At 35.3% G+C, this 14,553-nt stretch overlaps 1 protein-coding gene across 1 annotated transcript in view; it reads right to left on the bottom strand.

Moving 5' to 3' along the window:
- Positions 1 to 14,553, bottom strand: part of CFAP61 (cilia and flagella associated protein 61) — a 157,339-nt gene that overhangs the window by 22,809 nt on the left and 119,977 nt on the right. The gene's annotated exons all lie outside the window — the stretch shown is intronic.

Raw genomic sequence — 14,553 nt, 5'->3', positions numbered from 1 at the left:
ATATCAGTGATTTGTAAGAGACTGGGATAGGAGACTTTCACTTAGAAGATTATACTATTTATGCTATTAAGGACATGAAAAACAAAGAGAATATGGGGGGGGCTCTTTCACAAGGGGTAGGAACTAATATTGTAATAATGTATTAATTTGTATTCAAATTGGGGATAATATGTATATATGTGTTACATTTTTTATATCTTGATTGTGGTTTTTTGTTTTTTAATTTTTTGGGGGGAGTTCAGTATTTTAACTTTCTTTTGAATAAAATAAAAATAGAAAAATAAAAAAAAGAATATTTTATACTAGAAGATGAAGTGAAATATAGCAATAGCAATAGCAATAGCAGTTAGACTTATATACTGCTTCATAGGGCTTTCAGCCCTCTCTAAGCGGTTTACAGAGTCAGCATATTGCCCCCAACAACAATCCGGGTCCTCATTTTACCCACCTCGGAAGGATGGAAGGCTGAGTCAACCTTGAGCCAGTGAGATTTGAACAGCCGAACCGCTGAACTGCAGTCAGCTGAAGTAGCCTGCAGTGCTGCATTTAACCACTGCGCCACTCGGCTGCCTTATGCTCTAAAGTGGACCAATAAAGAGGATTTCTACTAGGGTTTTATGAATCAAAATCAGTTTGCATGCATATTCCCTAATTTACATTATCGCTAAAGTACCCGAGACTCCTTAAAGAAATAGTCTTCATCATCAGGACAGCTTCTGGAGGGTCAAAATTTCAAGAGGGTGTTGCATGATTGAAGCCTTGATCCCTGATCCTTTTCAACATTTGTTGCATGTGTGGCATATGTAAAAAAGACACAGGGCTTTAACTGCACAAGCGTCACACTAACTATTCTGATCCATCCCTGAAGATATCTCACCATAATGATGTACTATGTTAAAAGAGATTTAATCACTGTGTCAACCAAAGATCCATATATTTTTGCTTGGTAGTATGCTGACTGAATGTCAATGACACATTCGTGTATTTAAAAACTTCAAGTATGTGTGGATTGAGGCTGCTGGATGCCTTTCCTCAACAGATGGACATCAAGCCACTGAGTCTGGAAACATCTCTTAGTTCAAGCATTCCAGAATAAAGAAAAAGTGCATGCACATTATTTTCTCATCCAAACTTTCTTTTGAATAAAATAAAAATAGAAAAATAAAAAAAAGAATATTTTATACTAGAAGATGAAGTGAAATATAGCAATAGCAATAGCAATAGCAGTTAGACTTATATACTGCTTCATAGGGCTTTCAGCCCTCTCTAAGCGGTTTACAGAGTCAGCATATTGCCCCCAACAACAATCCGGGTCCTCATTTTACCCACCTCGGAAGGATAGAAGGCTGAGTCAACCCTGAGCCGGTGAGATTTGAACAGCCGAACTGCAGAACTGCAGTCAGCTGAAGTAGCCTGCAGTGCTGCATTTAACCACTGTGCCACTTCGGCACAACAAATATGTTGCTTAATTAATTATAGAAAGGCCTTCAACTCTGTTGGTTGTTGGAAACTTACATTCAGGACAGCAACCATAGTCCACATATAGTATAAGAAAACTGGCTTTAACTTGACAAAAGGGAGGGACAAGACTAATCTTGTTTAGTTAACCTATATGATGAACAAATACTGGGGGAAACTTACAAGAATATTAGTATCAATAAAATTGAGGGGGGAAACATCAATAACTTGTCAATATGCTTATGATACTGATAATGAAAATGATTTGAAAGTTTATAATCATTCTCTGCACTTTCTGCAGAGATGTGAAGGACAGCTAATTCTCTGAAGTACAGAGTTTAAATTTAAAAATAATATCTTACTAGATTAATATTCTGAAAATAAATGCAGTGGGATAAATTATGTCCTTATAAAACAGAAAATAAGGTCACAGATGTAGAATGAAGAAAAATTGGGCTTCCATTTATCAAAAAGATGGCAGAAAAGAGGATAAGGAGTGTAGGAAACAATAACAGTCTTAAATTATAAGAAGGTTGGTTTCCAAAAACAGAAAAATAAATTCCTAATGATAACAGCAGTTCAACAATAGATCCAGCTTTATAAACCTTTTGAAAGCTACAGTATACAAACATGTAAACTATGGATTCTGGCACACTTTTCTAGAATAAGTTGTTTTATCAGTTATTGCCTTCTATTCTTTATTAGCTGGTGCACTTAAATTCATGCTTGATAAAAGACTCAGAAATAAGATTATTATTAAATCCAAATTCTTATATCACTAAAATAATATTGTGATTCAATAAAGCAGTATTGTATACTATTAATGAAATTCCAAAGTTAAGTAAAAATCACAGACTGTATCAATAAAGTGAAGCTATGGAAACCCAACTGAAGATGAATTAACAATCCGATCTGCTGATTTTGCAGTAAAAGATGAGAAGAAATGAAATGCTGAAGGCAAGAATTCAAATATGTTCAGAATCTCCACAGAAATGCAGACAACTTTTGGGATAAGTATTTACAGTATTTAAAATATTCCAGAAAACAGGGATTTGATCAGCCACCCTGGTTGACAGCTGATTGTTGGGAAAGAGAGTCTGCGAGACCACCTACTGCCACCGGTAGCCTCCCATCGTCCAGTGTGATCCCACAGAGTTGGCCTCCTCAGGGTGCCGTCGGCCAGACAGTGTCGGCTACTGACCCCCAGGGGGAGAGCCTTCTCTGTGGGAGCGCCTTCCCTCTGGAATGAGCTGCCCCCAGAGCTTCACATAATCCCCGACCTCCGGTCCTTCCGACGCGCCCTAAAAAGTTGGCTTTTCCAGCAAGCCAGCCTGGCCTGAACAAAACAAAACAAATTATTGATTACTGTTAATTTGAATTTGAATTCTTTAAAAAAAATGTCAGTGTTAATTTTAATTGGGTTTGGGATATCTTATTTAATCTCTTTTTAACTTTTGTATTATGTGTTTCTTTTAATGTTGTACGCCACCCTGAGTCCTTGGGAGAAGGGCGGCATATAAATTGAATAAACCTAAATCTAAACCCAAAAGTCTGATAATGACAAGGTCAAACCTATTCTTTTGCTTATTCCTCTTATATTATCTTGTAATCTCCTCTCTAGTATTAAAATTATACTGTAAACCACTGAAAATTATGGGAGGACTTGCCTCAACCTTTAAAAATTACAACACATCTGATTTTCAGTCATCAACAGGTAAACTATAATACAGGGCTTTGAAATGTGAATTCCCCTAAAGCAGTGGTCACCAACCAGTGGTCCGTGGATTATTAGTGGTCTGCGTGAAAATTTTGGTGATCCGCAGAAAAATTGTTTCCATTTTTTATATTGCACTAAATGATATTTATCTATTTTTTAAAATTCATACTAGTGGTCTATGGGATTTAAAATTATGAATTTAGTGGGCCCTGAGATCGGTTGAAAGGTTGGTAACTCCTGCCCTAAAGTAAGCCTTTTTAAAATAAAAATTGTAATTATTATTGATGGTTTACAATTTTCAGCAGTTTATTTCCTTAGTTTTTTGTTTATTTTTGAAGAGATAAAAGTACTGGTATATTTTCTTTGATGCTGACATTAACAGTAAGGAAGGTCCAATGGGACTGGAACACACATTAGTAGATTTCACAGCAGAATTATCTTTTGTATTAATGAAAATAGGGGCTAGTGATACAGGTAGTCCTCACTTAACAGCTGTAATTTGGATCAGAATTTTGGTTGCTAAGCGATACAATTGTAAAGCATGATTTCAAGTAACCGTGCTGTTTAGCAATGGCAGTTCCATCAGTTTCTGGTTACTGGGTTTAAGCGAATCACCACAGGTCATTAAGTGTGGACTTTTACATGACTGATTTTTGACTTCCTACTAGCTTCCCCATTGTATTTTTTTAATGGGAAACAAACAAGTAGTGAAAGTTGCAAATCGTGATCATGGAACTTCAGACTCTGTCATAGTCAGATACGTATATATGCCAGCTGTGGAACACCCCAATCATATGTTAATGGGGGTCCTGTGATTGCCAAAACTTTGGGAACCAGTCAGTCAAAAGTACCAATCATTTGGTGCCACCATAAGTTCAAATAGTAATTGAAGATGTCATTAACTGAGAACTATCTGTAGTGCTTCCATCTCTCTATGTGCATGGCTACTTCTACATGTATTGTATTGCTACATCAAGACAACATGAGTTGTTATATTGATTTTTAGAGATGCAAGAATTAGCGGTTAAAATTTTGAAGCACCTCTATACAGTACATTGATATAGTTGTTTTGTTTAATAGACACAATCATGCTAAAGTTAAGCCCTTAAAAGTTCCAGCATACATATTATAAAAACCAGCAAAATTAATTGCTATTATGCGAAAATCTCTAAAGAAAATTTATGTGGTAAATTATGGTTTGGCTCTAAATTCAGTTAGTCATGCTTAGGTCCTACCTAAATCATTAAGACTAGTTAGTCATGGCTAATTGAAATGTCACTCTAATCAGTGAGGGAAAGAACAATTAACTTCATCAAAATTGAACCTCCTACTTCTGCCCTACAGCTTTTTGCTCATGACTGTGCCTCGAGTGTTAGTCATTTTCAAAACTTTATTGAATGAAGTGTAATCCATTTTCAAACATAAGAAAGCCATACATCTGCTTTTTAATCCCCTGCTTTCTAGACTGAGCTATTGCTCATTAGGAGTATAGTTGTTCATTTAAAAATCCAGTAATGTAATACAAGAGTGATATCTCTAATGCTTGTTAGTGTTTCTTTGCTATTTATATTGATCTATTATAGAAGTCTACTTTTAATAATACAATTCAAGGTTGGGATTTGATTTGACCAGAAAAGAAAAGCTCTTATAGCTTTTATGTATTCTTTTTATTCTGGCTTATTTCTTCAAAATGAACATCTCGTTGTCCTAATTAGAGTTCAAAGTCTACTGAGTAGCATTAGACACATCTAGCCATACTCACATCCATTTTTGTTTTTGTCATAAAAGAAAACTGATGGCAGACTTAAAGAAATTTGCAAGAGAAACTGGAGTATGAAGATGTAATCCTTTTGAATGGGTGCCCACAATAATACTAGGACTATATTTCACCGACCTGTGCACTGTAAGTAAAGTGGCCTTGACATTTTGAAAATCTGTTTAGAACATTTACTTATTACTTATTTTTAAAAGAACTGACTGCAAAGGTTGTATACACCATTAAGTCTCCAACCTCAAAAACAAATTAAGTCTTTCATTATTTTATTTTAAAAAAAATCTACTGATAATCACCTTCCAAGTAGCATGATGCTTACATTCTTACAATAAAAGCTCAGAACATCTACTGCAGTTAAAATCTTTAGTAATGTATTTATAATGTCACAACAAAATAAAGTATTCTAAAAGATGTGGTTGAAGTTACATTAATATAAATGTTATATTTATAACATTTATATTTATTTATTTTAATATAAAAATATTCACATTAAATGGCTTTATAAACAGGATATTCAAGGATATTCTGAACATTGCAATGTTCATGTGAATATATTTACGTAAAATATCTTTATAAATAGGATATTCAAACAAGATAAAACCTGAATGAATGTTGAATATGACGTTTTAAGCATTTTTAAGAGTGCAAAATGTTCACCTGATCATTTTTCAACAAATATTGAAACAGGCTAAATCTTAAGAATGTTTAAAGCAAGGTAATGATTTCATACTTGGAGATTATGTCAATTGAAAAAAATGTGTTATAGTAAGGGGATGTTGGATTAGGACTGCATTTCATGTTACATATGGGGAAAGTACCATATTTTTCGGAGTATAAAATGCACCTTTTTCCCTCAAAAAAGAGGCTGCAAATCTGGGTGCATCTTATACACTGAATACAGCATTTTTTGCCTTCTGAAACCCCGCCTCCATCACCAAAATGGCCGTGCAGAGCCTATAGAAGGCTTTCAGAGAGCTCCTGGGAGCTGGGGAACGCAGAAATGAGTGAAAAACGGACCGATTTTTGCTCAATTTTGCCCCTCCAGCCCCTAGGAGTACTCTATAAACCTCCTAAAGGCTATGCATGCATTTTTTTGACAAAAAAACAGACCTGTTTTTGTGAAAAATGGGCCATTTTTTGCTCTCTTTTGGGGGGCACCCTCCAGTGTTGCAGAAAATGACAGGCGTTAGACATCTCAGGATACAGGAAAAGTTTATTTGGCAGCCAGGTTCAGAAAGCTAGCACATTGCTTAGCATTGCAAGTTCTGAACAACCTCCATTATCGAAGCACGCATTCTTATACATTCTCAAAAGCACTGCAACACGGAAATACTTAACACATTTCTTAGTGGTTACCTTGAGGAGAAAACCTTATAAGGAGATGAAGGTCTTAGTTCTACTTTTGTTTCAGGTATGGCTTACGTGTTATTAACGAACTTTAATTGAACTTTGTGGTTTGGACTCTTAACACAAGTAGGGACGTTGGCAAGAACATCCTGTGGTTAGTGAATGGGGACACTTCCTTTAAGTAACTTCTAACTGTCTCTGTCTATTGCAAGTCCCAACTCTTGTCTATGTGACTTTTAATATAGAAGTAAAGGGGTTCTAAGAGGCTGTCTAGCCTGACCCAGTAGGTTTCACACTTAATGTCCAAATCTCACTTTACGGCTGCTTTACCAGGAACACTCTGCAAGCCCCCTAAAGGCTATTCATGCTTAAAAAAAAAAACGGGCCCATTTTCACAGAAAATGGGCCGTTTTTGGGAGATTTGCAGAGTGCATAAACTTTTTTTTTTGCCTCTTCAAAATCTTGGTGCATCTTATACTCCGAAAAATACGGTAATAGTAAGTCAAGCAGTTGTTAATGCTCTTCTCTTATCCAGATGAATTCTCTATCCTAGTCGAATAATAACATATTTCTCAGTTATACCCAGAACACTCAGTTATACCCAGAATTGGCTTATGTCTATTAGACTCAAGATTCCCTAATATTCCTAACAGTCTCAAGGTTAGGCCTGAAAACTGGGTAATATTCTTATTTTTCCTTTTATATAAACTCCTAAATGGAATGAAAACAAAAACAACAGCAGGGAGCTAACATCTCTCTCTTTACTTCCATATTTAAGAGTGTTCAGGAATTTTTCCTTCTATTTATTTTTCTTTTCCTGAAAGTATTTGTTTAAGTAAACATATTTTAAACAGGAGAATGCCTCTCACATGTTTACAGTATATTTATGCATACAGTATTGTTTTGGTGTTTGATGCACTCTCTGAATACATAGAAGAATAGTCTTAGAAGCACCTTAGAAATAATGATGGGGTTGCCATTTTAACGTAGAGCTACCTTGGAACTGCATTATGATTTTTTTTCCAAGGATATTTCCAATGAACTGGACAAGCAGAGTTCTTATATACAGAACTAAAATCTCATTAGTAAATAGATATATTAAATTTTCAACATTCAAGATGGCTGAATATGAAAAGATGTAATCTAGTAAGAAGGAGAGAAAGCTAAAATCAGCGGCATTCATAAGTGGTAGTGGGGGGAGTAAGAATGTCAGATGGCAGTTTCAGGTATACAATCAATGTCCTGCTTTGTTTTTTATGTTTCACACGTGTGACACACATAAAAACTGGTGAGGCTTCAGTTACATAGTTGTGGTCACCATCTTGAATGTTCTGACCCTTCTATGGATACTCTGGAGTAAAATCTAAGTCAAATCACTGAAGATTTAAAAAAAAAACCCTTCTTTCCTGAAAGTAGAAAGAAAAAGGCTAAATTGAACTTTTGGAACACAATGCAGAAGAAAGACCACTCCAGCATGCTGATAAGCTGACCTACAACAATCTTACCATTGATATTGCATGTAATCCTACAGCAGTTCATTTAGTGCAGTGTTTCTCAACGTTGGCAACTTGAAGATGTCCGGACTTCAACTCCCAGAATTCCCCAGCCAGCGACATCTTCAAGTTGCCAACGTTGAGAAACACTGATTTAGTGAGTGTTCAAAGTTTCAAAGGCACTGAAAAAAAAGTGACTCATGACCATTTTTCAGACTTATGACTGTCACATCATCCCCAGGATCATCTGATTTACATTTGGACGCTGGACAAATGGTTCATATTCCAGTTGCAGTATCCCAGGGTCATGTGCTCGCCTTCTGCGAACTTCTGACAAGTAAATTCAATGGGGAAGCTGGATTCACTCAACAACCATGTTACTAATTTAACAACTGAAGCGATTCACTTAACAAACATAGCAAAAAAAGTCATAAAATAGGGAATGATGCACTTAATAATTTTGCCTATGAAGCGTCTAGAACAGTGTTTCTCAACCTTGGCAACTTGAAGATGTCCGGACTTCAACTTCCAGAATTGCCCAGCCAGCATTTGCTGGCTGGGGAATTCTGGGAATTGAAGTCCGGACATCTTCAAGTTGCCAAGGTTGAGAAACACTGGTCTAGAAGATTTTTGTAAGATCTAGCAGTTAAATTTAAAAAAAAAATCAATTTTAAAAACTGAGCTGCGCAGGTTATTAGATGCAATTCTTGATGCTGGCTATCACATTCAAAATCTTCCATGGCACAGGATCTAGCTGTCTAAGGCAGTGTTTCTCAACCTTGGCAACTTGAAGATGTCCGGACTTCAACTCCCAGAATTCCCCAGCCAGCATTCGCTGGCTGGGGAATTCTGGGAGTTGAAGTCCGGACATCTTCAAGTTGCCAAGGTTGAGAAACACTGGTCTAAGGGATCCCTTATTTCAAACTGCCTCTTCCTCACTGATACAATCAAGCAGAATGGATGAACTCAGAATCCTATATATTAAACAATGACATCTAATTTCTGAAACAGTATCACCCTAGAGATTTGTATGGCTTCCATCCTTATGAAATTTAGAAATTATTTTTTATTTTCTCCTTCAACGCCTTTGGATAGGGCGGTTGTCCTTTAGTTATATATTTGGTTTCTATTTGGTCCATTGTCTCTGGTTGGCTGTGACGTTCTGTTCTGTTCTCCAGAAACATCAAGGCATTATGTGGCCTCAAAGTTTGATAAAAAAAATAAATAACTAAAATAATTTGACAAATTGTTCTTAGACTATCTAAGAGGTTTCTGGGTCTTATAGATCATTTGAGACTGATATCTGGGTCTTACAAATCATTTGAGAGCCAACATCCCATCAAAGTTCAAGCAATATCAAATCTCATAAGTGTGATTTCAGTATACCTAAAATCACACAAGATCTCAGAGGTAAGATAACAAGAAAGTGGCAAGATTTGCTGATTTTGAAAGGTTTTGGCCATTTAATATAATTTTGTTTACAATTTCTTGGGACTTTCACTCTTGCAGGAAAATCCAATTATCACAAAATCTTCATAAAACATTTTGTAATAATTATTAGAAAGGAAAGCATCCTTTGGCTTCTCTGTTCTGCTGGGTTTATTTTAAGAAATTTAAAATGCACATATTTTTGTAGATTTGCAGCTACTTTTTCATGTTGGAAGGATGTCTTGTTAAAACTCAGTATTAATTTCAGTACATTGAAATCACATTTGAAATCACAGGGGAAAAAATACAGCATGTCAAATTTTACCTGACCACTGTTATTTGTATGCATTCCCAACAAAGGGACTTTTCTTACATTAACAGGAAGTTAAAATCATATGTAATAATTTATAAGAGAATATTTAGCAGAAGTTTATAGTTCCCAATAATTATTTTAATAGTGGGATATTGACCAAAATCTACTTTTTAAAATGTTGTGTCCTAATTTTTTTTGGTTCAGTGAGAAACAGTGGCGAAAACAGTGAAGTCACTTTCGAGACAACAGAACATTTGTTTATTGGAAATTGAAAGAAGTACTGTGTCTGAAGCTCCAGTTACAGATAGTAAGGATTAACTCAGCTGGAATGTAAAACCAGTATTGTCAGAACTAGTGGGATTTATTATTCTTGTAGACCAGTTCTAAATTTAACTAATTTTGAAACACAACTCTGCTTTCATAAAATTCATCACCGAAGGGTTAAAATTTTGAAACCGATGAATACAATTCATGGCTAGATATGTCCTTTAATTTAAAAGATCATTTGCATGTCACAAAGAGGCAAATTAACTCCCAGGTGACAGCTGTTTCACTGAGTTCATTCTTGGCATTGGCTACCAGACTGGGGAAAACTAATCTAGTTATAAAAGGATTTTTTTAAAAGCGTACTTTAGCCTTGGAGTAAAGAACTTGGAAAAACGCAATAACAGTGTACTTAAAATGGACTATGTATTTGTTAGGTAATGCAAGGTAAATATCAGAGATATGGAATTTTAAGCCCAAGTAGACATGGATCACTTGATCTATCCACTGTACTTTTACATATACTGTGATACTATATTAAATATGCTCTTTATTGCAACCATGTAAAATAATAGAAAAATCTCTATTCCTATATTTTGTCCTAACAATGCTATAGTTAAATTTAAAAATATTGGAAGAAAAATACAGGCTCTCCCATTTTGAATGGAAAGGAATGAACTATTAAAATGTTAAAGAGCTCTTTCTTATTACTGGCACAGATGGCATTAGCAGGTATCTATAATAACTTTGAAAGATGTATTATACTTTTTACAATTTCCTTCAGTATTTTGACATTCTGGGTTCATACATTGTATGAAGCCATAATATAGTTTGAATTACAGAAATGTGGAGTTACAAAAATAATGTAATCCAGCTCTCTGCAATATTCTGGAAAACCTGTTTAATAATCCTTGAGAAGTAGCTATCCAACTTTTTTAAAAACACATTTAACTCTAGAAATGGAGAATCCACAACCTCTGTCAGTACCTAGGAAATCTAGGTAGCTGCAATTTATATCCAATCAATTCTAGTTTCAATGGAAAATAGTTTCTAACCATCTTCCCTTTAGTATCCTTTTAGTATATTGATATTATGCATCTTTTATGTGTTTACTCCATGCTGTATTTATTTATTTAGCAAAGTTAGACATTGCCCATCTCACTATCCAAGTGACTCAGTCTGTCCTCTAAGGACATGTTCTCAAAGTACCCTTTTCTGAGCATTTTCTAACTTGTCTATATCTTTCTAGAAATGTAGTAACCATACATTGTGTTTTTAAATTATAATTTAAAATAAGATTCTAATCTAAGAACAAAAAAATAAAACTCAAAGGTTTTCACATAAGTAAATGATACGAAATTTTGCATGATTTATTCTTCAATTCAGCAGAGCAAGATCTTTAGGGATGATATTTTACATGATATGAATTCTGAAAAAAAGGATTGCTATAAAAACAAAACATGTAATTTGTGATTTAATATACAAGTCTTTTTTCCATTGCCAGATGATGTGGAACTGCATGAATTTGGCTTAGAACAACCAAATATAAATTTTAAAAAAACACAAGCATTTTTTGTAGGATTGTGTATTCGATAAGCCATTAGTGTTCCATTTTCTAATGATAGCATTTAAAAAAAAACACTTTTTTTCAACATTGGGACAAAATCAGTGACATGCGGTCAGCTTTAGCCCTGGTGAGGCACTTTTTAGACTTGTGGACTTCAACTCCCAGAATTCCACAGCCAGGCATGCTCAGTTCCGATTTAAAGCGACAGCATTTTTCCCCCTTGCAAAATAAGTTTTCCCATTCTTTTTCTTCTCCCTCCCCTTCCTTCCTCCCTCTCTCCCTCCCTCCCCCCTCTCTCAAACAGACACACAGAGAACTTCGATCCCTCTCTCATTCACTCACTCTCAAACACAAACACAGAAGTTGGATTGGATATATTTTCCAAAGGCTTGAAAGCAGCTCCTCTGCCATACCCCCCCTTCCCCTGCTGCCTTCCGATCAAACTTTTTGAATTCCTCCCCCCTCCCCCACAGACCTTTTCCAGCTGTTTCAGAGACGATTTCAACTCTGCTTCTCCCTGCCCTGCCCTGCCCTGCCCTGCCCTCCCCTCTTGAAAAGCCAGAGCTCTGTCAGACTGAGCTAGTTGCTCCCAGAGAACTCTAAAAAGCCTCTAAAAATGCCCTCTACAGGAGGCGAGAGAATACGTGCCTCATTTGCATAAGGAATTCTTTGCTTGTTAACCCTTGCTTAACTCTTAAAAGGCGAAAACTTCCTTATGCAAAAGAGGCCCCTAGTTCTCTGTCCTCCTCCTAGATAATACTGAGAGCAGACACCAAGCCACTGTGACTTGAAATCTGGTAGCAACTACCCTGGCTTTAATTATTTTAAGAAAATTATTTAAAATCCTTTCCTTTCTCTGAGGAGACTGGTGAGGCCCCGCCTCCCTTGCCTCTAGTGACGGCACGTCCCTGGACAAAATGTATTTGTTTTCCTCTTACTGTAAATCTTTATGCAGATAACTTTCTCATTTTTCATGTTCCTCTGATTATATATTCTGATTATGTAGATACTAACTATTTGATGTACAGCATCATCAAAGAAATGGTCAAGATTCTTAGGTATAGGAGAGGAGAGCTGACGTCATGACGTCATGATGTGCGATCTTGGTGCTCTGAGATCGAAGTCGAATTTATGCCGCTGGATGGTCCATTTGGACCTAAACCGTCACGCAGATATGGTGATTGAGAAGGGCACCTCCTGCTGATCTCAGGGACACCACAAAGTCCCTGAAAGATATTGGAATAGCCCTTTTTGGAGGGACAGAAAAAAAAGTTGGACAGCTCCGGAACGGGAAGAAAGCGGAAAAAGAAAGTGTGTTGAATTGGTGAGGAAATTTTATTATTAGAGGAATAGACTACCCAAGAAAAAAAATTAAGTTAAGTTAAGATTGAAGACAGAAGACTGTAGGCGGTGAGATTGATCTGCGTTGAAAACTGAATGGATTAATTCTTTCTTCTTCTTTTTTCACTTTTGCTTATACCTGTGGATTAAAATTCTCCTTTTTGTATAATGCTTGATTTGATTGATTGGATTGTTTTTGATCTCCATTTAAGGGTTTTTTCTTTCTTAAGCTTGGAATATAAAGAAGATAATAAGAAGGATTATAAAGAGGGTTGTAACAACAGAAGAAAAAGCCACATTGCCACTTAGAGGCTGGATACATTGTTTTTTCTTCTTTCTCTTTGATCACTTGAGATTCAAGGTTATTTCAGTTTGTTTACTGACAGTGATAGTAGGAAGAGCACAAGTTGTTTATACAGGTGCCTTTTGGAAGTTCTATCACTAGCTATTGGAGGGAAGACAACATTTTGACTTGAAAGATAATAAATGAACCTGTTTGAAGTTTATTAAAATAGCCTTGAACCATATAGAGGCAGTGTCTGCAAAATTGAAAGAATGGCTCAGCAGGAAAAAGAAACTGTAACATTGCAAATGATTGTGTTTGAAATTCAAAATCTATTAGTTGTGACAGAGAGAATTGAAAAGAGATTGGAGAATATGGAATACATGGCAATGGCAAGAGTGGAATATGGAAAGGGGAGATAGATGGATTAGAACTCTACCTCAGACTTCAAAGCACAGAAGAAGAGAGAAAAATTGACAGAGATAAGGAGAGAAATCTTAATTTAATTTATTAGATTTATAGGCCGCCCAATCCCGGAGGACTCTTGACAGAAGTACTAGCGATAACCAAAGATAAGCTGATGGAAAGAGCAGATGTTGTCTTTTAAGCTTTTATGAGATATGAAAAGAATAACATATTGCCAAGAGAAGTTTATACATGATTTATTAAGAAAGTAACTAGAACATTAATGCTACAAATGGCAAGAGATATAAGACCGTACTATTACTGGAAAGGTACAGGTTGTTGCAATGAAAATGTATAATAAAAAATTAGGCTAAATTTAGTTTACTAGTAATATGTAGAAAATGAAGCAACATTTGCTATAGTTAAATAATAATTAATAATGATAAAAATACATATAGATACATTAGTTTGATAATATGAAATTTTATATAAACAACACATGGAGATTATGAGAGGAGGTTTAAAAGTTTTATCTAGAATATGTTATAAAGATGTATTGTGATTGGATGATTTTAGGATGATTTAATGGAATGTTATCATGTAATCCCATTCTAGATTTTGAATATTATATATAAAAGGATGTAAAAACAATTAAATTAAGGTTGAGATATAATAATTGTGATATACATGAATATAGGTGAATTTAAATTTGATATGAAAAGCAGGTGGTGACTATGGAAGAGATGCATGGAAATACTGTAACCAACTGACACACTTTCTACAATTTGTAATGGAAGATGGTTTTTTTATTTTTATTTTTATGTTTATTTGTCCTTGTTCAAAAACAAATAAAAATTGTTTTAAAAAAGTTTCTTAGATATAAATGCAAATGATAAACCCACTTTTCAAAGTGATTTGGAAACATTAAGATTTAATGGTTTGTTCAAAGGAAGTGTTAGCAAAACAGCTTTTCCTTGTGCTCTAAAGTGAACCAATAAAGAGGATTTCTACTAGGGTTCTATGAATCAAAATCAGTTGCATGCATATTCCCTAATTTACATTATCACTAAAGTACACTACCCGAGACTTCTTAAAGAAATAGTCTTCATCATCAGGGCAGCTTCTGGAGGGTCAAAATTTCAAGAGGGTGTTGCATGATTGAA

This window comes from Thamnophis sirtalis, unplaced genomic scaffold, assembly GCF_051295495.1.
Source record: "Thamnophis sirtalis isolate CommonGarterSnake01/CBP01778 unplaced genomic scaffold, rThaSir2_p1.2 scaffold_8, whole genome shotgun sequence".
NCBI lineage: Eukaryota > Metazoa > Chordata > Lepidosauria > Squamata > Natricidae > Thamnophis > Thamnophis sirtalis.
Note: the sequence above shows the minus strand (reverse complement) of the source record. Positions and strands in the feature narration are given on the sequence as shown.